Source organism: Dermacentor albipictus, chromosome 6 (assembly GCF_038994185.2).
Source record: "Dermacentor albipictus isolate Rhodes 1998 colony chromosome 6, USDA_Dalb.pri_finalv2, whole genome shotgun sequence".
NCBI classification, from domain to species: Eukaryota; Metazoa; Arthropoda; class Arachnida; order Ixodida; family Ixodidae; genus Dermacentor; species Dermacentor albipictus.
Genome location: NC_091826.1, coordinates 26,437,501 through 26,464,045, shown reverse-complemented (window position 1 = coordinate 26,464,045; position 26,545 = coordinate 26,437,501). Strand labels below are relative to the sequence as shown.

Below are 26,545 nucleotides of genomic sequence, written 5' to 3'. Positions count from 1 at the left end.
TGGCTTTCCATTTTCGTCCCGTATCTTCTGACAACTTTTCCTGATCCGTTTGGGAGAGAGAGAGAGAGAGAGAGAGAGAGAGAGAGCGCTGTTTCGTGATTTCTAAAGAGGATGGCCTGGAGGCATGCCTAACATTCTACTCCAGATGGATACGATGAAATGATAATGTATGCACAGTGCACGCAACAGATACTCACACGTAGACAAGACACAGTAAAGACCACAACACGCAGCATGCATGCAAGCAAGCTAACTATAAAATATCTTAGTGAGGCAAGTTTCTCTAGTGAAAATTACAAGTATCTTCGATGCGTGAAATACACAGGAGGCGTTTGTCTATACGGGCCAAGTACTTATTGTACCTCGGTGACAGTCCTTGATGAATATTCAGTGCGAACATTAGAGCTCTTCTTATTTGAATAGCCTGCAAGTGGTGATTCAATGGGCGATTGTCTTCCCAAATGTTGAACGCAGGGCAAGGTTATAGATGACCCTTCAGTCATGGCATACGCATTTGTGTGCTTCACTTTTTTTTTGCCAGTTTTCTTTTTTTTTCAGAAATGGTCAAGAAAGCACGGATATCATTATGGGTGTAAACCGAACCATGGTTTTACCTAAAGTGGCTCAATATTTTCTTTTTTGTTAAACAGCCGCGTATTGCTATTGACGATCACTTTACTAAAGCCACTATATATGTATGATGGTATGCCCGGCGTGCCATGTTGCGTCAGCATTGGTGAAGGAGATAGCTTTTTCTGGGGGCGACATACAAAAACATCCGTGTATTGCAATTTAGGTGCGCGTTAAAGAACCCCAGGTGGTCTAAATTATGCCGGAGTCCACCATTACAGCTTACCTCATTATGAGAGCGTGCTTTTGGCACGTAAAACGTCCTAATTTAATTAATTACTATAGCTTTTCCTTACTTGTTTTTCTTGCGCCATGTACACGTGCCTTGTGCACGTGTGTTGAGTCACTGATTCAATTTTCTTTAACGCGAAAACGTGCCGCTGTTGAATGTGCACTGAATCAAAATTTGTTTACCTTGTAATTAAAAAGAATCATTGCAAATTGCGCGGAAGATCGTCTTATCAGATTAAGTTTCTTTCTAGTCGCTAGCTCCTTGGAATGAAATTAAATTACTTTGACAAACTGATTCATAGTCCTTCATGATCCGTGGCTGACAGGGCTGAGCAAATGAAACTCTCCGACATTCCTACTATGTGCACACATGCAGACGCAGTAGGCTAATAATCTTACAATTACTTCTTTCTTTCTTTCTTTCTTTCTTTCTTTCTTTCTTTCTTTCTTTCTTTCTTTCTTTCTTTCTTTCTTTCTTTCTTTCTTTCTTTCTTTCTTTCTTTCTTTCTTTCTTTCTTTCTTTCTTTCTTTCTTTCTTTCTTTCTTTCTTTCTTTCTTTCTTTGTCTCTTTCTTTCTCTCTTTCTTTGTCTCTTTCTTTCTCTCTTTCTTTCTCTCTTTCGTTCTCTCTTTCTTTCTTTCTTTCTTTCTTCCTTTCTTTCTTTCTTTCTTATATCGTTTCATATTCAGTTACTGGAATAGGGTGCGGATAATTCACCGAAAGATGCCTCAAGAATATTCAACCTTATAACCTGTGACCATGAAGTTTTTATCCTGTAAAAATTTGAGCACAATAAGAGAACCACACCACAAGTGAGTGCTCTTGCGTGTTTTCCATCTTATGGCGTCCTTTCTTGCTTTATTATCTTCTTCAGACTTTATTTCCTTGCTTTTCTTCCACCAAAATCACCTGTAGTAGAGGGCAAGCCTGGCGTATCAGTAAGAAAACAAAAGATAGTAGTCTCCTAAACGCTCATTGCAGTGCCATTCCCCGCTAGGGCGTTGGTCCGAACATTTGTTTCTTTTATTGTCTTTGGTTCATCAACATGCCTAACTATAGCGCGTAAATTCCAATCTGTGCTATTATCGTGCGCCTCGCAGCTTTTCGCAGTTACCATGATCGCATGATCGCACCTACCGACAACACTCGCGCAAATATTTCAACCCACAGTTCTTTCTTATTTTTTTTTTCTTGAGGCGCCAATTCACTGCCGACACAATAGCGGCATCTATAACTTACCAAGCACGTTTTGTCGATACTGTATCGACACAACAGGGGCCTGCTTTTTTCGGAGGCAATCTTTCGTTACTTTCTTTTTCAATAGACAATGCCCGGGTTAAAGTGACGAGAGACAGAAAGTTCGGAAAGAAAGGAAGAAAGCTCAAAGCCCGCGTAAGCAAACGATCTCCGTGCAGAAGTTTGTATCGGTAGTCCTCAAGTTCCTGAGGTTTACGCACCTTAGGGAGTGTTCAAATTCTGGCCAGCATTGGAGACAGTCCACGTAGACATCTACGATAACCCCTAGCTAGGAAGACAGCTTTGAGTCCAAGTAATGGAACGCGACTGAAGCCATCTGGAAGATGTCTCTGCGACATGACGTCACCTCGCGTCGACTAGGAAAAGCTAAGAAATGCGCGTATTATCTCTGTATATTTAACGCTTTGCGTGTGCGAATCTGGGAAAAACACGTGGTCACTAACCTTAAGCGCATAAAAAGGCGTGGTTACGTCTTCCTCGCAGCAGACGACCTTCCCATCAAGTTTCAACGCCTTCTGATCAGCCACCATCTTGTTTGGACAACAAAGTAGCCTGCATCGTTTTACGTTTTCGATGCTGCCTTGACAAAGCAGCCTCTTTTGCCGGCTTTGTAAGAATTGGAACGAACTTAAGATTGCCGCTGACCGCTTAGCTGTCTATTTAGTCGTCTTCGGGAAGCATTGGAACACAGCCATAGTAAACTTTAGAAACACTGTCAGGTATCACTAGATTGCTTAAGCAGTTTACTTCGTTTGTGAACTTCATTCTGTAGGGCAGCAAACGGACGCTCGTCTGGTTGCCCTCCTTATCGTTCCTCTCCTTGATTTCTCTGTGTCTCTCTCTTTCCGATATCCTAATTCGGCGATACGGATTTTATCAATGATTGTCATCTTGGTTGAGGTCGTGCACATTTTTTGCCTCTCTCGTTCTGTGCCTCTAGGTGTGGTATACCAGTTGCAAATTTCATTAGGGGAACGCACGGGCCATGTGTATAAGTGAATCCTTTGTTTATACACTGCATCAGTGGGAGGCATTCTATGGGCGCTTTACGCAGCCGCGTAGAGTCTTCAATGCAAAAAAAGAACTAAGAATATTACTGATACACGAACGGATGGAGACAGAAACCGATGGTACCCGCCAAAAGGCGCAAGTGAATGTATTTCGAAAGCCTTAGCACAGCGGCGTAGAGAATTTGTGCGAGTGGCTAGGATCCTGTGCGCCTGCCTAGCGGCCTCCTCATCGGGTCCTCCTCCAGGGAGCGCCTCGGAAGCAGCTGCCCGCGTGGGAAATTCGCCACACCAGGACGGTGACGGAACGTATCGCAGTGGGGCGTTCTCCACATAAACACGTTAACAGCAGCAGCTCTTGGTGTTGGCGGTTGTGTTGAAGCGCACGGAGCGGCGAAACGGAGGCGAACGAAAGGGTTTTCACTCCAGTTAAACTTTCGACGCGAACCAATCACACCCGTATGATGGATCACAGAGCCTTGTAGACACTTTGCACGCCGACGAAAGGAATAAGTCGGTGAAGTCCACACTACGTGCGGGTGCAGCGAATGGCCCGCGCGCAAAGGTATGTAAGGAGGGAGAAAGAAAATGAACGCGAATATCGGAGCGAAAAGAAACAAAAGCGGAGTCCCTTGACTAAGGCCCACTCCATCGGATTCCCCGGAGAGATTGTTCCCGCTTCGTTGCTTCGCTTTCCGCGGTTTGGCTTGGCTGCATGTCAACGTGACGTCAAATGTTCGGCTTTTTCACATGCGGTACGTCTCTCGCTACCCGAGCTCTAACCATTCTTTTTTTTTTTTTTTGCGAGACCATGCGGACAAGTACATCACCTTGTAAGCCGCAGTACCGCACAAACAGGAAGACGAGGGGACGTGTTCACCAGTGCCTATGGCTGGGTTGCTGTACACTTCAGCAAGAATGGCTCGTCACCATAACGACCGCAAACAGTCAGGCATATACAGTGCACCTCTTGGAATCTACGTCAAGCTAATGTTTAGGAAAGCTGCAGGAAATGCTGTGCAATTACGCGAAATGTGCGCAGTCACTCTATTTTCGTCCGGTGCTACGTGTAATCTCGAGCCACCTTTACGTTTGTGCACAGCACAAGTCACACCCTAATGTCATGCAGTGAGTGTCTTTACGTGCTACACTGTTCACGAGCTGTGCCAAAATGCACACACCTAATGTGGTGGGTACAAAGTGTGAGACGTCGACGCAGTGACGTCATGAGGACGAGGATGATGCATGATGCTCGTAGAGGGAACTAAGGTGTATTCAGAGAGAAGTACGACACATATTTAAGTGCGATCTACGTCTTGTGACCCAGTGGCACATTTACATATTAGAGGATTGGTCAAGGATATATAGGCACATACCTAATGGTAAAATAATGGGGTTGCTCTAATATGGGAGCTTCAAGAAAATCGAAGAAGCCATTGAATGCAGGTGCTACTCAGTTAAGACGCCTTTGTGATTTAGATATATGTGAACTATCAGCCGACATTTTATCTAGGGGTTTCATGCCGTGACTTATTGTTTTGCTCTGTAGAATATCAGTGGCAGAACAGATAAATATATGCACACATATATTCTGAGCGATATACCAAAGACCAATACTCCGGAGGAAGAAGTGAAAAAGCTTAGCGTTAAAATAAATGTATCATATAAGCTTTATAGTAGCGGAGCGAAAAAAAGCCTGACGAAACCCGGACTTCGATTATTTTCTACTGGTGCACATCACTTTCTAATAGGGACGCTCCAAATCTTATGGAACAGTAATGTGCAGTATTCTGCCTGCAGTGCTCCTCTAATAACTAAACGAATCTCAATTAGCACCTCCGTATACTGCACTAACTCGTTGCAGCTCGCCGCTCTATAGAGAATTCCCGTATAAAAGCAATGCAAATGATTAATGTGGGAAGGCATTTGCGAATCACCGTCTCCCTGTGAGATTTCCTCGAACGCTTCATTTGCCAAAGTAGAGCGATATAAGAAAGACATGTTTGAACAAAAGCTACTGTCCCAAGCAGTTTTTTATGACTGTCTTGTTATTCACAACCACGGCTTGACCCTCACGACTGACCATCTCTAATTTCAACAGAGTGCTAGTTTACGACTCTTAAGGCGCACTGAAGTAAGGGAAAGAACAGCTTTACGTTACAAAACGAACACCCTAACTATTGGACATCAGACAAGACAAGTTACGCGTGCTCTGAATAGCAGCTGTAACTACAGCCGTAAGGAAAAGTTACGGTTGCTAGTTAGGAAATGGTGCGTACCGTCTCTTTTTTCTTCCCCTATTGTCAGCGCTGTTACGGTCTTTGTGTTGTCGTACGAGGCCGGGGCCTGCGAAGACCGACCTTCGCTCACTGCGACCTGGGTCGTTGTGTATCTTATTCAAGACCGCGCTCACTCGTTCATTGTCTTTAAGATGTGCGTCTTATCTTCAGGTTATCGTTACGATTCCTCTCTTTTCCCTTCCGTAACCGTGACGTTAGGTAATATAGCTAAAATATGACAAATCAGTTAGGCCGCTATATGAGGTTGCGACTGCGTTTGGGTGTAACGAAAAGAATGGGCGTGTTCTTACACAAAAACCGAGGTAAACAAAAAGAAAAAAGAAAGAAAGCTTGGGAGGAAGACTTACCTCTGTGACAATTACACTTTTCCTATTCAAAGTGCGTGTAAAACGCATAAATGCTGGAATTTGACGACCACTGCAGGGTGTTTCAAGCAACTTGAGCCAGCTGTAAAATATGCAAATTCCCCGTAGCTGGGCCGAATCAAGGTAATGTTGTTTGCCGTCACTTGGAGACACTCCGATTGCTTTTTGCATTCCTCCTAATTAGATAATTTGCGATAATTAATCAACCTCTCAATTATTACAATTAGATGAAACTTGTTTTGAAGAAAACAGTATAGCAACACGAAAAACTCCAGACACAGCTTTATGTTGCTCAATACGTGCTACATACGAGTGTTTTTCCTGGCGTGAAAGAAGCTCGCGAATACACGCAACATTGCCGCGCGACTAGCCGCTCGAGGCACTTTTCGCGTATTCGCGGCGTTCTTTCACGTTGGGAAAAACACTCTTATGTAGCACGTATTGAGCAACATAAAGCTGTGTCTGGAGTTTTTCGTGTTGCTATACTGTTTTCTCATTCACACTTTTCATCTAATTATAATAATTGAGAGGTTGAATAATTAAGACTCATTGTCAAACTAGGGGGACTAGAGAAAGGTAATTTCAGTATCTCCAAGCGACGGCAAACAACGTTACCTTGGTCCGGTCGAGCTACGTGGAATTTGCATACATATATAGTGTGGCGCAAGTCGCGTGAAACACCCTGTGTATGGTTTGAAAGAGGTCTGTTGTACTTAGGAGAGAAATGTGTGGGGGGGGGGGGGGAATTATACAGGCCGCAGGAAGCAGAAATGTGACTTGAGGCCTCAGTTTCTTGAAGATGCCGAAAATTCTTAAGTCACTAGAGAAGGAAAAAAAATTGAGGCACAAATTTTGTAACTCCATAACTCTGTAAGAAAAGCAGATGTCCTGCTACACTAAACATAATGTATTAGAGCCTCTGAAGCAGACCAATCTTATTTGTAAGTTTACAGCTGAAGTGAAATTGATACGATGTTTCCGAAAGTTTTCCAAAGCCCTGCCCGCGGATAAGTCGTATATTTCAGAAGGGTAAATAATACATGATTTTTCTCTGACGTAGAAGGTCCTGAGGGAGAACTTGATCTCAAGCGATGCATGGAGAGAAGTGAAGCATGGAACATTAAAGAGCCGGCGATCCGGAGCCGCGGTTCGTTTAGACTGATGATTCACGCACTGATGCAATTTTTTTTTCTACAACTAAAGCCGCGCGAAGCAGCCCTACTATTACTGCACTTAGTAATGCGTTTAAAAATAACACCGTCACTTCATACAACCTCGTGGGGCTCTGCGAGCTTCCTTCTAGACAACAAGGTTGATCCAGCACACAGACACGTCTATTCTCTATAGCCATGTAGCTTTCATATTGATACGTTTGCATGAACCCGGTATAATTGAATCGAATCGACTTGTCGGGCCAAAGAAACAGATCGTTGGGCTCAAGTAAACGCTAGCCAGTTAGGTCACCTGAGCGTCGAAGTGAGTTCAGTCAACCCGTCTGTAACATATGCACTGACTTGTCTAAGCAGCCTGGGAAGATACAGGTAAACGCGGATCGGGTTGGGACATGGGTGTCGGCTTTTCCGACTCGACAACCTGGAGTCGGTTTCACGTAAGCCAAGCTTGTACGCGTGGTCCCTGTTTCTGGCAGGTCTCTACCACTTCTCTCTATTAGCCACCCTGCAGTGTTATACTTAGCCAGAAAAGTGGCTAAATTCGCGAATTTTAAAGCGACGACGTTTCTTGGCATCTTCCCCCAACTTAGGTGTCCGTTTGCAACCGCCATCAACTTGCGGCGAGCGCCAGTCCATTCGAACCATACATAATACACTCTTTCCGCTGATAGGTAAGTAACTCTGACGAACGTCTAGTGAGTGCCACTCGACTTTGGCGTTTGACTAAAGGCTGTGCGCTACGTGGGCTCACAGTTCAGTCACATGATTTATGACGCGTGCCCATAGTAGCAAGCGATATACATGAGCGATAGTTGTCAACAAGTGTTCGTCTTTGGGCAGTTGTAACATCAGTTGCCCGTTTCGCAGATAATAAAAACGTACTCTTTAACTGCTAATCAATTGACATCAGCAGACATATTTAAAAGAGACTGCAGGAAACCAGTTCTTTTAATTCTGAATGGCGTACCCTCTGAACATTCAGACAGCTGGGAACAAGACGAAAGAAAACAACTCAAAACCACGAACAATTCATGAACTAAATTAAAAACACCTGCACACTACGTACCATATGCTATGTTCCAGTGCACCTTTAGTTATCCAAAATTAAGAAAACTTCTCTTGCATAGGGATACATCGGAGACATTTTCTGCCAAATGTATTTTTGTTTCTCTGTGGGTGATGACAGCTTTCCCTGCTTGGAGTCTTAACAACATTTTAGTGGCTTTTTTTAGTGACGTAAACAGCCCATTGTCCTGGCAAGGTTATTCAAGAGTCTGTTGGCTAGGTTCAATCGTTTAGCACCATTTTATCTCAAGGGACATATATGAACCTCCATTTGTCCCGTCTTCTGAAGACAAACCGAAGAGCATTTTAGTGAGCCGTCTGTTTGAAGCTGTGCTTTTCTAGGCAAACAAACATCTTGAGAGCTGATACCATTCTATGAAGTGGGGGGTTTCTTTCCACTTACCACATTACGACCGTTCACTCGCCACCGCAGGGGTTAATCTAAAGCTGCACTACAAAAACATTAACCAAGACATCTAGGAACAAATATTACGAGCAATTTATCATTATCATCACCCGCACTTGCGGCTTTTCCTTAAATATAGAAGGCCTTCCGCCGCAACCTGGTAAGCTTGTCAAAACAAAAAAAGTTATTATAACTGCTACGAAGCCGTTTCTCCTACCTAATTAGGTTTGTGTTGCCTCCGTTTCCTTTGCCTTCGCTAATGTTTTCTTACCCCACGTTCTCAGGTTGGTCGCGCTTCCGCATGCTCCAGTGTTCGACCCTCGCGGCCTTCTTCTTTCCGACGATACCGGCTCGCTCTCCCCCTTCCATAGACGTGACCCAGCCATCTCGACGTTTCCCTCTCCAACGTTGCCTCTACACGTCCGCATGTTCGACCGCTCCTCCTGCGTCCTGCTTCGCGAAATGCGCAGTCGTCCGAACAAACGAGCAATGCCGAAACGACGCCGAAAAACTCCTGGAGCATCGGGTCGAACCAACTCCTCCTCCTCCTCCTCATCCTCCTCCTCCATAGAATCGACGTCGTGCAGCATCGCGCTTGCAGCTACGGCACGAGAAGGTTGGGGCGACAAGTGTCGCGGCGGGTGACAAAGGGAACACAGAGAGAGACGCGTCACACCTGTGCACAACAGTGCAGGCGACTCCCGCACCTTTTCTTTTTTTTTTTATCCGAGCTTCGTAAATCGATGCCCCGGCAACTCTGCGGGGACAGGGGAGATACGAGGAGCGTGCCATCGCGGTAACGATCTTCGCGAGGCATGGGCTGGGCTTGGGCTGGCGCGCGCGCCTCCTCTACCGTTTACCGCCTCTTCTTCTTCCTCCTCCTCTTCCTATGGCCGATGGGACGACGCCGAAGAGCACGGACGTGCCGACGCGTGCCTGCGCTGAGACCCTGGGGGAGAGCGGTGTTCCTTTTCTTGCTTCGTTTTTGTCTTCTTTACCTCTGTCTTTTTCTTTTTCTTTCTAGGGTCGCAATGGCTAGCGGCAACCTATGCTCACGGTGTCTTCGTTTTCTAGCGTGGAAGAAGGAAATAAGTAGGAGGAAGCGTAGCGCGACGTGGTTGAAGCCAAGCGAGTCGGCCCAACGCGTGCGTGAGCGTGATGTGCTTGGGTGCGTGGTATGTTTTTAGTGCTCCAGCTCCGTACGCTGAGAAATAATTTGCAACCACAAAAATGAATAAACGTCTAAATTATTATTTTTTCAGTGTAAGCAGCGATATATCCACTATAGCAGAGCAGCTGAAGAACTGCGCTTTGATTAGAAAGAAAAAAAAAAACACTACCGGGAACAAAACATTGCCGGCCAATACGCTCATTCTCACCGATCACGTGTCGGGCTGACTTATTCCACCGAAAAGCGAAGGGAACGGCTTCAGGGAGGGTCTGCTTGCTAAGGCTGGCTTTCGTGATTAAGCCTCCCTCCTAGTTTATTTGCCTCGTCGATGCTTTCAAGCGTAGAATTTACTACAAAAATTTACTAGAAAAAAAAACACTGGTACTGCGACTGTTCAGCTACGGCAGGAATGATGGATTGTAGCTTGCCTTAATTTCGTGCTTGTGGATTCAAACGTCCTTACGACGTTATTGATTAATTGCGATAGAACTTAAAGTTGGACGAGTTGTTGGTCTTTCACTGTTGAGCTTAAGCGCGCACAGAAGACGAAGGCTACGGCCGCAGTTGACAAACAAGCGCGGAACTCCGAACTCCGTTTATTTTGGTCACGTTGTAGGTTGGGCGAGTTTGTCCCGCGCATCTGCAAAGAAACATTGCAGTTGCATTTAGTAAAACTTGCTGTTGCGCTAGCTGGTACGTCATAACTGGTGAGCTGTTGTTGCTCGTCTGTTTCACGCCAGTTATCCGGTTGCAAGTACCGCTCTTTCTCTCTCTCTCTCCCTCTCTGCCTCACTCTCTCTGTCTCTCTGTGCGTACGTGTGCGCGTGCGTGTGTGTAAACGTGCGTGCACGTGCGTGCGCGCGTGGGAATCATCCTCTGACACGTTTTTTTTTTGTGTAGCGTGAATCGCTAAACTTTCCATCGGTCAATACGTTGGTCAGCTGAACCGTACGCGTACCATCATTGTTGCAAAAAACGAATCGAGTTGTGAGTTAGCGCTTGTTTGTTAACTATATACCTGCGTCACCCGCCGTGGTTGCTCAGTGGCTATGGTGTTGGGCTGCTGAGCACGCGATCGCGGGATCGAATCCCGGCCACGGCGGCCGCATTTCCATGGGGGCGAAATGCGAAAACACCCCTGTGCTGAGATTTAGGTGCACGTTAAAAGAACCCCAGGTGGTCGAAATTTCCGGAGTCTTCCACTACGGCGTGCCTCATAATCAGAAAGTGTTATTGGCCCGTAAAACCCCATAATTTAATTTTTTTATATACCTGCGTCCATCTTTCATGCGCGCACTGCTGTTCAACAACGAGTTACTGATTGAGCTTAATCTCGTTCGGTTTGGAAGCGCTCATAGTTTCCAGAACACGTGGAGGCGCTCGTGCGTAATTAGTACAACATGTGGCATTTAGAGCGAAACTTTGCCTCCAAAACGAACAGTTCTCGAGGTCACATGGTCACTTTAATTCCACTCGTAGGGTCATTAGGCTAATCTACATATGGTTCGTCGCTACCACGTCCGCTTAACCGTTCACCCTTGCAGCTTCCGTTAACGCTAGCACCAAAGTGCCCTCGACTAAGTTTTGTTTGAAAGGTGGTGTACACCACCGTTTCACACAATGCATATTTTCTATAAAATAATAATGGACGTTTTCTATAAAATATCCATGCACGTGCACGGATATTGTAGGTACTATAAGCGGCTGAGCGCTTAATGTGCAAGAAGGGGGGGGGGGGAGGATGCAGTGTATAAGTGCCGTGCTTATAGTAAGCGGTCGGGGCAATAAGTGAAGTCAGAAAGAAATCACACAGTAGATCTTCTACAGTTTCTTAATGTAGGCGCATGTCAATGCTCCCTCAAGCCTGTAATACCCAAACACGGTTGCATGTCAGAGAAAATTTAAACAACTTGTTCGTCATAGTTTCTGGTAATGGAGCATATATTTGTACAAGAAACGCAGTTCAATGTTATATGTGAGTCAAAACCTAATTGTTATAGTAATTCATTGTTTGGTATTTAGTTTGCTGAAGTATTCACAACTGAAACGCCACCCCATGGTTTCATAAATTGCACCTAAGCTATGTGTTGTTTCCGATGCCTAAATTAGAATTTTGAGCGTTAAAACTCTCTGCAGCTGGTACTTAAATAATTACGGAGTGCAGCACCCACTCTTTCTTCGAAATTGATTAGGCCGTCGAATTTGATGATGGTCGGTATCGTAGAAATGGCGCTTAATGTAGAAGGGGAGCTTAGTGGCGCCGGTGTAGGTTTTAAGCTAATCACTTTCGCTAAGAAATTAGGAAATTATTAGATTAGTATTGCACTTAAATTTACGTTCCTTCGGGAAAGAGCGAAGAGCACTTATAGCGCGGTACAGGTTCACTAGATATGACGCGCTTACCCGTCTCCCCAGCGTGCAGGGATCTAGGTAAACACTGACGTCCTAACTGCTTATCTCCTGTTGACGCAGGTAATCATCAACAAGAGACCACCTCCCTGCTGGAGCGTTCGAGGTGCAGACGGAGCCGATATCAGCTTCGCTCAACCGGCATCAGCTTCAAAGAGCTGACAGGTCCCGAGAAACGAGAACCGACGGGGGTGTTCCCGGAGTGGTCGGACGGATCTGTAAGCGCGCAATCAATATGCCCTCCCCCACATCCCTCCCCCCTTATGAAAGCCCTGACTTCTTTTTGTCACGTGTCAGCTTTGGCAGGTCTGGCGGGCTCGTAAGAGGTAGAGTGGTTGAGATCGGTCCTGCTTCCGCGATCTCCCACTGGGTCGAGAGTTGTTTGTAAAAGACTTTATTTGTTGACGAATTCGGGGTAAACTGCTTTCTGAAATCGGTTCATTACTTTACCAATTGTGGAGTTTAGCCTCACGGAAGTGAAGTTAGAGAGCTTTGTAAATTATAAAGGTGCAATCGGTGTGCGTTCAGATATTCGACGCCACGCAAATCTTTATCTTGAGTGCCGCCAGTTGCATTGGATAGGTGCAGAATTTATGTGAACCATTTTTCTGTTCTGTCTTATAGCTACGTTTACACTGTCTATAACTGCCCATATAGTAGGATTTCTGCGATTGTAGTAGTGGCGTCTGTTCGTGGTTAAGTGATATCATGTCTAGTCATCTGAATTTCTTTCAAAATATTCTCAGGTTTATTTGCCGCGTTTCTTATTTTCGTAGCTATTCGTGGACTGTAGAAGAGTCCGCAAAATCACGCAATTTCTTTCGATCATTTTTTCACTGTGCAACTTCTAGCGTTACCCTTTGTAGCAGTATAATAAATGAGAGAAAATTTAGGAGTTCCTATCTTAATACATACCATATTGTACCGCATCCACTGCGCCAAATTTTACGATATTTGCTGCACTTAAAAACACTTTGAACCTACTTCAGATCGTAAATTTTTAATTTATAAGTCATTAATGTGTTACGAAATGTTGGGAAAAATTGCAAACTTCATAAAAGCTGATGCGGCAAGTTTACAACTCTGTAACTCAGTAACAAAAAAAAAAAAAGAAATTTGGAGCATAACAATTCTGTAAACTTCATTTACTGAGACATCCAAAGCAGACAATGCTGAGGTGTCAAAAACCGTTACCTCCAGTTTTCGAAACCTTCGTAAGCATTTTAGTAGTGCATGCAGCCTCTAAACCAGTACTATATCGAATAGATGAAGTCTACGCAGAGGTACGGATTTTCAAAATTTGCACTTCAGTGATTTGGTTCTCAAATCTGAACTTATTTTCTAAAACGTTGAGGACATAAACTCAATACATATTCTGCTTTCCACAGTCGGTAGAATCCATCTCCTTCTTTTAAATGCAATGAATGCCGTTCAACATGGTTAGGCGTTAGACTACTGAGAGTGTTCGTGCGTTTCGCATGTACTGTGTTTGAATGGAAGAAAACAGAGCATGCTCTGCGCTAAATGTACCACTTATGTAAACGATATGCCATGGACAACGGAAAATTCCCATTTGTTTGTTGGTTTTTTGTTAAACAAACTGACCTGTTTGCTGTCAGACTCTCAGGTGACGCACTGTCCATAAAAGAACATGTTTATTTTCGGCACTCTACTTTTCTCCCGAACAGATACTTGCTGTGTCGTTCCCATTCCTGTCACCATACAGGTAAACGAAGCTCATCGGAAATCAAGACTAGAAAGGACAAAGTAAAGCTGTAGATATGCGGAGGGGTTGCATTGGCTGCGGGCAAGAATAAATTCCGCAGGTGCGCTGATATTCCCCTGCTGCTCTTGGTGACAGGCCACGCACCTATGTTCACATACGACTCAGCGCCGGGGCATCTAATCGATAGTGGTATGGGCTCTGTGCGGGTAGTGAAATTTAGTGTTGCGCCGAGCACTCCTCACCCGCTGCAGCAGCTAAGCAGGAAATGCGGTTTCCGAGGCGCCAGTATTCAGCGGCCGAAGCAACACTTTGAGAAGCGAAGTAGGCCTAGAGTGATACAGGACGAGACCGCTATAACAGAATGGAAGGCATCGAGTCAGCAGAAGGATCGAAGGAACACGCAGAGGATAAGAAGACCTCAAAGTGTGAGCAAGAAGCAGAGAGTTACAGACGTGAATTGAGTACAGACGGAGATAGGAGGATCGGAAGAGAAAGGTTGCGGATGCTTAGTCTAGAAGATATGGTGGTCGAAAGCACTCTGGGACGGTAGAAGAGAAGTAAGCAATTTGATGCGGTAAGAAACAAATGAACAAACGAGAGAGAAGCATAGAAATCGCGTAAAATAGTCAGGCTCTTTTTATCTCTGAATAGGTGGGAAAAAAGTGGTGAAAAACAAGACATCAATATCCAAGCACCTGGCTTTTCTATGTGTATGTCTTGCTTTTCGAGCTCGGGAAAAATTTTGCCTCAGCAAGAACGAACAAGTCAAAACGAATATTCTGTTTTTTAGAAGACGGACGGACGGACAGACAGACAGATTCTCCTCGAGGTCACTGCCTCTCAGAATGGTTAAAAGCGCCTCCATGGCACGAGACACACCGGAAGCGCTAGTCCATAGGTTGAGAACGTGTCGTACATGGCATGAGAGTCTTTGAAATAGTACATTTATGGTTGGCAATATGATAAGACTCGTATACGAATAAGCTAAAGGAGCAGATTAAGTAGGCCCTGCCTTCGCGTAGTTCGTGCACAGGTTAGAGTGGCATGCTAGTTTGCTTAACTTGAAGGAAGGAAAGCATTGTCGATTGGCAATATTTAGCGAAATTCCGAGACAAGATACCTGTTAACTCCTGCCAAGGCCACACAGTAAAAGAAGGCGACATGCCCCACGCGAAAATTAAAGACAGACAGAGAAAATATGTACACTCTAAAAACATTTTGCACCCTTTGGGGTGTATATTTGTCCCACAACAATAATCGTCATCCGCCTTGCTTGCGTTTCCTTTCTTGAAAACTCGGCGCTCGCTACTTTCCTGTCGAGAATGCTGCGTCACACTGATAACGCGCATGCCGTTCGTGACCGGGAAGTACCGGGCTCGCAGCGTTAAAGAAAGGAAACGCGGGCAAGACAGATGGCGATTATTGTTGTGGGACAGATATACACCCCAAAGGGTGCAACTGTTTTTAGAGTGTAAGGGAGATTAACCACTGTGGTTCCATATCGGCTACCCTGTACGTGGGTAAGGGCAAACGCGAAAGAAAGATAAGACGAATAGGAGGAGAGGAAAGGGACACGCGTGCGCACTCTCGCAGATATGCGATCAATCACACATGCACTCACAAATGCTCGTAGACTACACTTCACGAAGCGCATGAGCGCTTAAGTGGCCTTGTGCATATATCTTTGGCGAAGGCTCCAGGATGTTTGTTTGCGAGAACGGTCCGTCGTCTCAATAGCGGGGGAATAGTTCATAGATGACAAAGTATTTACTAAGGTAATTGCAAATAGAATCAGGAACACCTTAGACTTCTGTCAAATAAAGGACCAGGCAGGATTCCGTAAAGGCTACTCAACAATAGACCATATTCACACTATCAACCAAGTGATAGAGAAATGTGCAGAATATAACCAACCCTTATATATAGCTTTCATTGATTACGAGAAAGCGTTTGATTCAGTCGAAACCTCAGCAGTCATGGAGGCATTACGGAATCAGGGTGTAGATGAGACATATGTAAAAATACTGGAAGATATCTATAGCGGCTCCACAGCCACCGTAGTCCTCCATAAAGCAAGCAACAAAATCCCAATGAAGAAAGGCGTCAGGCAGGGAGATACGATATCTCCAATGCTATTCACAGCGTGTTTACAGGAGGTATTCAGAGACCTGGATTGGGAAGAATTGGGGATAAAAGTTAATGGAGAATACCTTAGTAACTTGCGATTCGCTGATGATATTGCCTTGCTTAGTAACTCAGGGGACCAATTGCAATGCATGCTCACGGACCTGGAGAGGCAAAGCAGAAGAGTGGGTCTAAAAATTAATCTGCAGAAAACTAAAGTAATGCTTAACAGTCTCGGCAGAGAACAGCAATTTACAATAGGCAGCGAGGCACTGGAAATCGTAAGGGAATACATCTACTTAGGGCAGGTAGTGACGGCGGATCCGGATCATGAGACGGAAATAATCAGAAGAATAAGAATGGGCTGGGGTGCATTTGGCAGGCATTCCCAAATCATGAACAGCAGGTTGCCATTATCCCTCAAGAGAAAAGTATATAATAGCTGTGTCTTACCAGTACTCACCTACGGGGCAGAAACCTGGAGGCTTACGAAAAGGGTTCTGCTCAAATTGAGGACGACACAACGAGCTATGGAAAGAAGAATGATAGGTGTAACGTTAAGGGATAAGAAAAGAGCAGATTGGGTGAGGGAACAAACGCGAGTTAATGACATCTTAGTTGAAATCAAGAAAAACAAATGGGCATGGGCAGGACATGTAATGAGGAGGGAAGATAACCGATGGTCATTAAGGGTTACGGACTGGATCTCAAGGGAAGGGAAGCGTAGTAGGGGGCAGCAGAAAGTTAGGTGGGCGGATGAGATTAAGAAGTTTGCAGGCACGGCATGGCCACAATTAGTACATGACCGGGGTTGTTGGAGAAGCATGGGAGAGGCCTTTGCCCTGCAGTGGGCGCGATCAGGCTGATGATGATGATGATGATGATGATGATGATCACGCGGAACATACAATTTACATCCTAAAGAACGACAGTGGTACAGAATGCGCTCAGTGATTTTGGCAAAAACAAGGCAAGAAAAAAAGAACTATAGGGAGCCGTGCACTGGCACCAGGGAGAGAGCAACGGAGTAAGGGAAGGGATATACTGAACGAGAGTTTGCATTCGAGCTACCTGGCCACGGCAACATTTCAAGGCAGGTAAGAGCGCAAAAAACACGGACACCGAAAAGAATGATGGCATGCTGAAAAGCGACGTCGAAAAGGGGGAGAGGGAAGAAATGAAGGAGAGGAGGTTTTAGCGTGCGCTAAATGTCTCAAGATTCTCAGCTGTTCAAGCTCAGTCTCGTTCCACAAAAGTTCCGCAATGTACGTGGAACGTGTTTTTTTTCTTCCCAAAATATATGCTCCGCTTACTCGCTGAAACTTATGCGGAACCCTAAGAGGGACATGCAGTAATAATGACGAGAAGCTATGCTGAAAAAAAAAGAAAGAAAGAGGTTGCACTCGGTGCATACCTAGATTACATTAAGTGTATGTACCACTTACTTTGTACTGATAATATTAGTAACATTTAACCGCTTACATTGTGAAACATGTGTGCGAAGAGAATAACAATGTAAGTGAGTGCGGCGCTAGTTTTTCGCAGTGCACGGGGGTGCTCGTAGGAGGAAAGGCTGGCGATGCCGCGCCGTGCGCCACCTCTGGAGCGGAGACTCCCATTCGTATCAATCACGGCGCACGCTCTAGATACACGGTCGCAGCTGTTTTGGCGCCACCACCCAGACCATTGGCAGAGCAGCCATTTGAAAATGCGCTGCCCTCCTTTTCTTGTCTCTCTCAAATTTATCGCGCCCCCGGGACACCAGATGTCGCTCTCTCCACGCTTGTGTTTCGGCGTTCTGGAGATTTCTACCAACTTTCCTCCGCCCTTGCCTTTTTCTTAGTTTTCTTTTTCAGTTTGGCTCTTGTGTAATGTTAGTTTTCATTTCTTTGAGCCTGCCATAGATAAACGCGAAGGTCGCAGGAGTTTCGTGCTAAAAGCGCGTTTTCCTGGTTGGGTTTACTTTTTTTTGTTTAGAAAAAGAAAAGAAGAGTACACTGCAAGTCTCTGTAAAATACATTGCAGTGCCTCATGTCAGTGTGCTCGTTTTCGTTGTTTCTTACAGGCGGATAATATTCTTGCTCCAGGACTGAGTGCATGTCTTTGTTGACAGGAGAGGGCTCAACAGTAGCAGTAATGTATTTGTTTGCCTGATTAACTTGCGCTCAAAACACTATATAAGGAGTCGTTTAAAGCTTCGCTACTTGTGCAAGGGGGTTGTTGCATCGCAGTTTTTTTTTTTTCATATTGAGCAGTTAGCTCTGCAATTTTTTTTTCTTGCTGACGCGAGCAGGTGCTGGTACGAAACGAGCGGGTCCAGCGGAGACCACGCATCGAGCTTTTTTTCTTATTTATTTGTTTCCACAAGCAAGGAGGTACATGGTTGTGGCGGAAAAACAAGGGGGAAAAAGCTGCGGAGAAGCAGCTTGACTGGCCCCAGGTTCCATTTACAATGACAGCAGCAGGGCAGGTGGGAAACGGTAAGGTAAAAAAAAAGAGAAGAAAAAAGGAAAGAAAAGAAAGAAGAGCAAAAGCACTAAGGGCAAAAAAATCACTAAGTACAACGGTACACAGTCAAGATTGCAGGAACGTATCACGCAGATTTTTTGCGGAGCAAGTCCACACATCGATATTGCATCTGGTAAGATCACTGAGTAGACTGGGCAGCCAGTGGCATAACATTGGACGGCTGTCATTGGACGGCATACATTGGACGGCTGTTGGACGGGTCCGCATGTCACCAGCTTCCCGCGCTCACGTCGCTGAAGGGGCCGCTCTCATTGGTCTCCACCGTTCGCGGCCCGCGTCTTTCATATCCCGCTCCGCGTTCGCTCTTTCATCATTCCCTGCGCTCGTTCGCTTGGTTACGCCGCCGCCGACGCCACCGACACTCGCCGCAGGAACGGGAGCCTAAGGGCGGCGCTCTAAAATTCTGTCAGCTTAGGAAACCTTGAGCCGCAACGTAATCTCTGCACACTAACCTAACCTAACCTAACTTAACGGGTCTATCGGAGTTCGGCTTCCTCAATGGGGAATGAATATGACGATTTCGCGTTGGGGGGAGAGCAGAACGCGCCACGCTCTCTGAGCCAAATGCCCCCCCAGGCATCAAAATGATCGCTTGCGTTAGATTGAATACTGACATGGTCTTCCTCCTAATTGTCGGTGGCCCAGCGCGATGATGAAGGGCGGGGAACTATCTGGCGTGCATATCGCCACGAAGCGACAACTCCTAATCGACACCGCCAGTCCGCTGCCTAGCTCTTCTGTCACACCCAACCTCTCACCCTACTTCAACACCAGTTAGCTATCACATATATTTGTGTCTTTACATCCTCCTGAGCCCCCTTGCACATTATATTGCATATTGCCGTAAGCTTTTTTCAAAATTAAGTAGGAAGTGATTACGGAACACATCCTTTCCGGATATCATGTTAGGTGCAGGCAAAACGGCGCGAAAAATTATGTTTTGCAGTCTTGCTACCAGCTTTAGGCAGAATTGCGAAGTCGTGGTTGGTTGTTGGGTCGGCACAGATGACGAAAATTAACAAAGAAGTGTTTTCGAATACCGCGAGACGACGTCAAAACGCATAACGCATCATCAACCTGGCAACTCACGAGGAAATTGTTACTTTGTATAAATGTACATGCACTAGGTGCTGTTTCGGATATCTAACCGCGGCACTGTGAGCGACAAAACACACAAAAAAATTCTTTTCCACGTTTGCATCACGCAAGTCAGTTAGGAGAACCGACTTGAAAAGCGATTCTGCGTCCCTGAGCATGCGCACCGGTCTCGAGAGGATAGGTGTATACAGCGATGTCTCCTCACCCGACCCACAACGACGCGGCGAAAACCGCGCATCCTATACACACTCGGCGGCGGCCTCGAACAGATACTGCCGGAGCCTTCGCTGTCGCCGCGACCTGTCCCGAAAACCTTTCGCGAAACGTTGCCGGATCCTTGGTGACAGCGCACTCGTTGTCGCCTCGCACTCGGCGGACCGTGATGCATTTTTCAGAGCTGTCTCGCCGACGGGCCGGCCGTGCATCGATTCCCGGCGGGCCTGTCACACGACGGCGGCCGCAGGCGAACGCGGCGACCGAGATGTGACAGCCATATGGCCTCGCAGAGGGTCGCACGGGGCGGAGCCCAAGCGCAGCACGGCCGAACGTATACGCAAAACAAACAGCAACGCAACAGAACGTATACGCAAACAGAACGTAACCAAAACGCAAACCAGGACCAAACAGAACGCAAACAGAGCGTAACCAGAACGCAACAGAACGTAACAAACAGAACGTATACGCAAAACAGCTTGCAACACAACTCGCCGCGCACATCTGGCACAGGCGCCACGAGCAATGTCTATACGTGCATGCGCACGTGTGCATAAACTGTATCGAAGGGCGATGCGGTTCAGAACAGGATAGATTCGTTGGAATTCGAAAGACACTAAAGAAGAAACAACAAAGATAGGTTGATGTTTATTAGTAAACTGCGCAGCACTAACATCCTGGTGAGGGTTTTCATTCGTTCCTTTTCAGTATATGAACTCATAAGTGGCGCTGCTGACCCGTGCGTGTTTTTGTGTGTGTAATCGTTGCCGTCGCTCAGGTAGATATAAGGTACGCTTCACTAATACCCCAAGAAAGCCACCTATACCGGTACTTGAAACATGCTAAGTCAAATGCAACAAAAAACAAAAAATGAAAAGATGCAGTGACCGAAGGACGAACATTGCCGCTGCGTTGATGTTCCCTAAGCAGCATGCCGTGACGTTCATAGAATTAGACGGAGTCTCCGTGGGGTCTAGTTAATTTGCTGTGCGTGAAGATGAACTGCATTGTATACTAAAGGAGAGGAAGGCCCTACTTATCAAGCTATGAGAAACATTTCCTTGCCGCAACGTCCTAAAGACGCGAGGATACTCTGATATCCATACTGTCACCCTTATATATGCCGGTACCTGCGGTTTCGAAGAAAACTTGAAGAATGATAGTTTGCCCTTTATCTGCGGCTCTAGCAATCTACCCTTTGCGCTGCAATCACCGGAAATGTAGTTTTTCTTTTTCTTTTCAGCCTCAACTGACTTACCGCTTTTTTTTAGCGTCCATATGGTGTCCATGTGCGAGAAACGGCCTCCATACAAGACGCTTCCGAAATATTTCCCTCCAACCAAGAGAGAGAGAGAGAGAGAGCTCGTCATCGTAAATCCAAGTTATTGTACGCGAGCATTTCTTTCTTTTTTGCATTCCGTATGCATCCGAATGAGGCCACCGGTGGCAGAAAATCGGCCCTTCAACCACCAGGCTCGGGAAGCGAGCGTCAGAGCAACACCGAACCAGCGCTGCGAATCTCGCAGGAAAAAAAAAAAAAAAAACGAGTCACGTGCGTACCGCCTCTAACGCGCCCACAGGCGCAGAGCCGTACGCATAGCCCGCCAGACACACACACACAAAAAATCGAGTATGGAGTTATGAACGCGCCACGGTTTATGGTCGCGGATCTGCTGGCCTCGCTTGCCCGGAGGTTCGGCTCGGAGTCGCGGTTGAAGCGGCTAGGAACGTGCACCTTCCGAGCTGGCGCCACCTCGCGGAGGCGCCCTAAGTGATATTAATGACCGCCGAGGCCGGAACGCCTGCGTAGGCATTAATCTCAAGTTCATCCGCACCGAAAGTGGACAGATTAAACACGAGAAGGGTATCGCCGCCGCAGCTCCTGCGTGAGAGGGAGTGTAAGAGGGAGAGAGAGAGAGAAAGAGAACAGATGGGTTGTAGGAAGAACTGTGAGCTTCTGTCGCTATAGGCCCTCTTTCCGGAAAGCGCCTTCTCCCTTTCTTGGAGTCAAGTCGGGCCAACGAACACTCCCCTCCCCTCTCCCTCCTCTCCCCCGGGATTCCTTCGGAGGTAGGAACTGTGAGCTTCTATCGCTAGGCCCTCTTCCTTGAAAACACCGCCTCTCTTTCTTGGACTCTTGTCCTGCCAACGAACACAGCCCCCTTCGCCCCAATACCCCCCTCCCCCCCCCCCCCCCAACCCCTGGTATTGCTTCTTCAGTCTTGTCAGAAGTGGCGCTGCGTGCGCCATTGAGGTTCGTTTGAAAAAGGAAAAATAAACAATAAAATAAACGCGCGTTCTGGTAATGTGGGCACAGGAGTTCAGAGCGGCGGCGATGTTTGAAAAAAAATATATATATGTACGTTAGATCAAACAGGAAGGCAGATGAGATTACACAGGACAGAAACTGGGGCATACGGCGAAGGCTGAAGAAAAAAAAAACAATAACGATAACAGGAGGGAAAGGGAAATCGTGACACAGGCGATGCTTGCATAATCTGCTCGTTATGGAACGTACAGACGTGTAACAAGAACCGAATACACCAAACCTTGCGAGTAAAAAAAGAACAGAAAAGGAAAATGGATGGAGGGATGGAGAAAGGGAGGAGATCGTCTTGATAGAGTCAGCATGTGGGGATGCAGTGGAATCGGTTTGGACAGGGAGAAGTAATGATGAGTGGGTAGAAAGCCGCGCAGCCGCTCGGAGTCAAATCCCCCTTGATACCTCTGGGGAAATATAAGACCTAGTGAACTTTAGGGAGCCCATGCGGCGATTTCTTTTTTTACACCAGCTTTTATATTGTCACGTGGTGGTGACGTTGAAGAACACAGTAGCAATACTGTGAAGGACAAAACTAACCATTATTGGGCGAACCTGTGCCCACTAAAACAGGCTACACTTACAGCATAATGATAGCGGCGAACACGGTCGGCGATCGTCGAAAATCTGATCAGCGGGGCCAGCGCCTCGGCTTTTATACAGCAGTCATCGAACGTTCCAGACTAATCGTTGGGACCCGCGTGCCGTTCTACACCATTCGCGTCACGCGATGAAATCAGATAACCCAAGGTCCGGCGACGACAGACAGCGGATAGAAGCATCGATAACTTTCCAGAAACTTCAGATACATGCAGGCGCGTCCCGCGCTGTGTGAAAAGTTTGTTAGGCGGCGAAACGTGGTCGCCCGATAAATATAAGTACACGTGTCGATATACACGAAACTCAGTAAATAATATTACTGCTGGACGTTTGTTACAACTGTACGTAGAAAATAGACAGTGAAGCCTCCACGAGTCAAACCAATCCAAGCTAAACTACAGCTTCTCTTGACGTAGGTACCAACTTGTATGTCGGGTATAGGTGTGATCTTCGTTGAAGTTTTGTGCTGCCAAGTTGAGGGTAAGAGACAGCCAATCCTGAGAAAGCATTACGGAAATTAACTGTTATCGTTAATTAAAATGTAGAAATAATGAGACGAAGGAAGATGAAAGTGGACGAAGCTGCAACTTGCAGCAAGTAGGTGTCGAAGCCACATCTTCCGCATTACGCGTGCGGAACTTTACCGTTTGGGTGCAGCCTGTTCATTTTGTTGAGTGCTCACGCGTGTGTGGACGACTAACCCTGAGAGTGGTAGCCTACATGTCCTTCAAGAGAAGACAAAAAGGTAGCTTATTTTGCACGATGAAACTTTTCTCAAATAAAAGGGCTAAGAAGATATGAGTAAAAAAAATGAAGCGACAGAGAGTCTAATTTTGCCCTGGCACCCGGGAAAACGAAATACGAAAAGGTCTCTAGTACCCACGCCTCCCAACTCCCCGCTTTCCGAAAACGTGTACGATGGCGACACGATAAAGATAGTTACTGAGCGCTGCTTTAAGGAGAACCTATAATTCCGAGCCAACTCTGAATTCCCGGATGGCATCATTAGCTCAGACCGCCTGCCCTCCGCAGTGACCGGCAAACTGACTTCAGCAAGTGGAGTCACGATAACTGTCCTTACAAGGCTACACTGCACTTATTGCACGATGAAAGGTTACATTCATGTTTATAGTTTTCTTTTTTACTGTACCCTAAGGCAACCCTCCTCAAGATATTAATAAAAAAAAATCACCGCCCAAGCACAACGTACAGGTGGTCAATCAGCGAAGCTTAAACGTGCGGTCTGGTGTCCATCACTGGGTTAATCCAGACCGTTCATTCAATTACAGCTTGTTAGGCTGTCGGATCCTCGGTACGCAGTTGCTGCTTGCGCTCGGCTGCACGAGCCTGTTCTTGTGCGTGGACTGCAGCATGGGCATGGCGTAGACGAGCTCGTTCCCTTTTCTGCTCACAGCGTTGCTGATCAAAAGGTGCCTGCTCCTCAGGAGAACGTATGACGCGTGGCCTGCCCGCTTCGGAGCCGGAGAGAAACTGCTGTGCGCGCGCTCGGCTGTGACGGAGAGCAACGATGTCACTACTGGCGCAGCCAATCGGGCGCCTCTCTTTCTCTCTCCATTTTTTTCGTTCTCGCGCATGCGCATGGAGATGCGTCGGATGAGCTTTAGACGTGCAGGCGATAGATGGACGGACAGACGAATCGGCTAGCCAAATACAGCTTCGAATGTAAAACGATTTTCTCTATTTCAATACATGCAAAATACAAATACCTTTGTAATACAAACGCTGGAACGATTCGAACGGAGTTTGCTGCATTTGAGAGCGAAGGCCAAATTCTAGTTACTTTACTAAAGAAAAGATTTTGACGAGGGCCGAAAACGTTTTTGCAAAAACTGCCCTCTCTCTCACGAAAATTTTTTATCTTTCATTTTCCTTAGCGCTCTTAATTCACCTCCAGCAGCGCTGTCTGTTGAGCTAGTTCTCTGTGCCCGTTATTATCGACATGTTTACACAGGACAAAAGACGAGGACTGAAGGAAGAACACAACACAGTCTCTTGCGCTGTGCAAACATGCCGACACTGAATCACCAACTCGCCCAAGCTTCCACCTTATCAAGCCCGTTGTTAATTTGCGCTAATCTATTCATCTGTCGCAAGCTACAGGGTAGCCAACCGCGCACGGCCTTGTTTAACCCCTTTGCATTTCCTGTTTCTTCTTTGTATCACTCGTTCTCAAAGCCGCTCGGATCGCGCAAGCGACTCAACAGCTGCCAAAGTAGCAAGCCTGGCACTTTTCAGTTTCGCCCGAGTAAAAAAAAAAGGTGGCGCGTTGTATAGCGGGCAGTAAAAAAAGCCGCGGTGACGCCCTGCGGGACGAGGGCAACGAGTAGAGCCCGCAAAGTGCCTTGCCAACTTGCGACGGTGGTGTGGAAATGAGAGAAAAACAGCAAAGGGGAGAGAGAGAGAGAGAGAGAGAGAGAGAGAGAGAGAGAGAAGGGTGTGAGGAGTGTTATACCGAGCGTCTCCGCTGATGCGAGCGCATTTTTGGTTGCCGCGCCCTGCTTTTAGTTGGTAAGGTTTAACTTCGAAACAAACATTTTGTTTGTTTTTTTTTATTTTCGCGCTTACCCTCGACGCTTCGAGGGAACAAAGTGGAAATAGGGAAGGGGTGGAGGGAGGAGCTTTGATGGCCGCCCCTGAGTTGGTCGGTGACTCGGAAAATTGATCGCTCTTCAAGCGTGTACTTGCCGCCTCAAAATTGACAGGCAATTTGAAGGGCTCGTTATAACTTCGGCGTCGGTCGCTTCTTGGGGTGCTTGCTTTTCACACGCACACAAACAAACAAACAAACAAACAAACAAACAAACAAAAAAGAAAGGTGCCATCCGCGCCGTGTTTGTAACGGAGCGGCTGCATCGACGCCTATGTGAGGCAGTCTGGAAAATGCTGTGGTCTGTCTATGTTGGGGCTATCGTTACTGTCAAAAAAAAAAAAAAGATGAGAAAATGGCGGGGATAGGCATCGAACAAAAAATAGAAAGTTCTGCGTCACGTGGGACAGATGCGTTAAGATGCTCGCGGTTTACTAAAATACAATTTTTTTTTTGTATAACGGCAAATGTGAACGACCACAGTACGCAATATTGTAGCGCTAGTTATTGCTTGCTGAATGACTCGGTATAGCGCAGCGATGCAATCCCAAAGGCATAATCATAGACGCCCGTCAAGGATGCTCGCGCGTCTCTTTAATCCTTGCTTCTACGTCAAAACGCGTGTGACATTCGTCTAAGTTTATTTCGTTGTTATTGTTTCGTTGGACTAAATTATTTCTTTTTATCTGGGATCAGTGAGCATGGTTAACACCTTCTCGCCGGCAAAAGATCTCAAAGTTTGCTCGTTAAAAAGTAAGGCTCTCCCAGCCTTATCTTTTTTTTTCTAACTGCGATTTGGAATTACGTGACGGAGTAGTTACAGCTATTTCTTATCTTAGGTGTAGTAATACGCCTGAAGAACAACCATATAAGTGCCAATAACGTCATTTGCAAGTTGATGGAAAAAGTGAGGTTGAACCATAGAAAGAAGGCGGGAAGAGGGAGTGGTGGAAGAAGGCTTGTTACTCCTAAACACGAGAGTAGCTGAGCTTTCTTGAAAGAATATTAGGCATGAAATGTTTTTAGCTCCCCTTGTTGGCGACCTTCAAGTGACGTTTCGCCAAAGGACAGAGCCGTTATCCGGGCATCGTTGCGAGAAGAAAACGAAATCATCCCGGCAACCAGTCAAACTTAAGAAAACGCAGTCTCCATGGCCGCCACTCATTCGTATGGGACCGCATTACATACGCTAGTTACCACCCAAACCAGTTACAAAAAAATATTGCTTCCGAATTCTTCCTAGTGTTTGTTCACAATGTCACTCAAGCTGTAACTTCTAGTGCGCTGATGTTTCATTTGTCATTTCGAATAGCGA

The 26,545-nt window shown here is 46.2% G+C and overlaps 1 protein-coding gene across 1 annotated transcript in view; it reads left to right on the top strand.

Annotated features, from left to right (window-relative positions):
• Positions 1–7,616: 7,616 nt before the first annotated feature.
• Positions 7,617–26,545, top strand: part of bma (SCY1-like protein bma) — a 550,265-nt gene continuing 531,336 nt past the window's right edge. The window contains exons 1-2 of the mRNA XM_070540208.1: positions 7,617–7,632; positions 12,076–12,230. The gene's annotated coding sequence lies outside the window, so the exon portion shown is untranslated. The remainder of the gene's footprint in view (positions 7,633–12,075; positions 12,231–26,545) is intronic.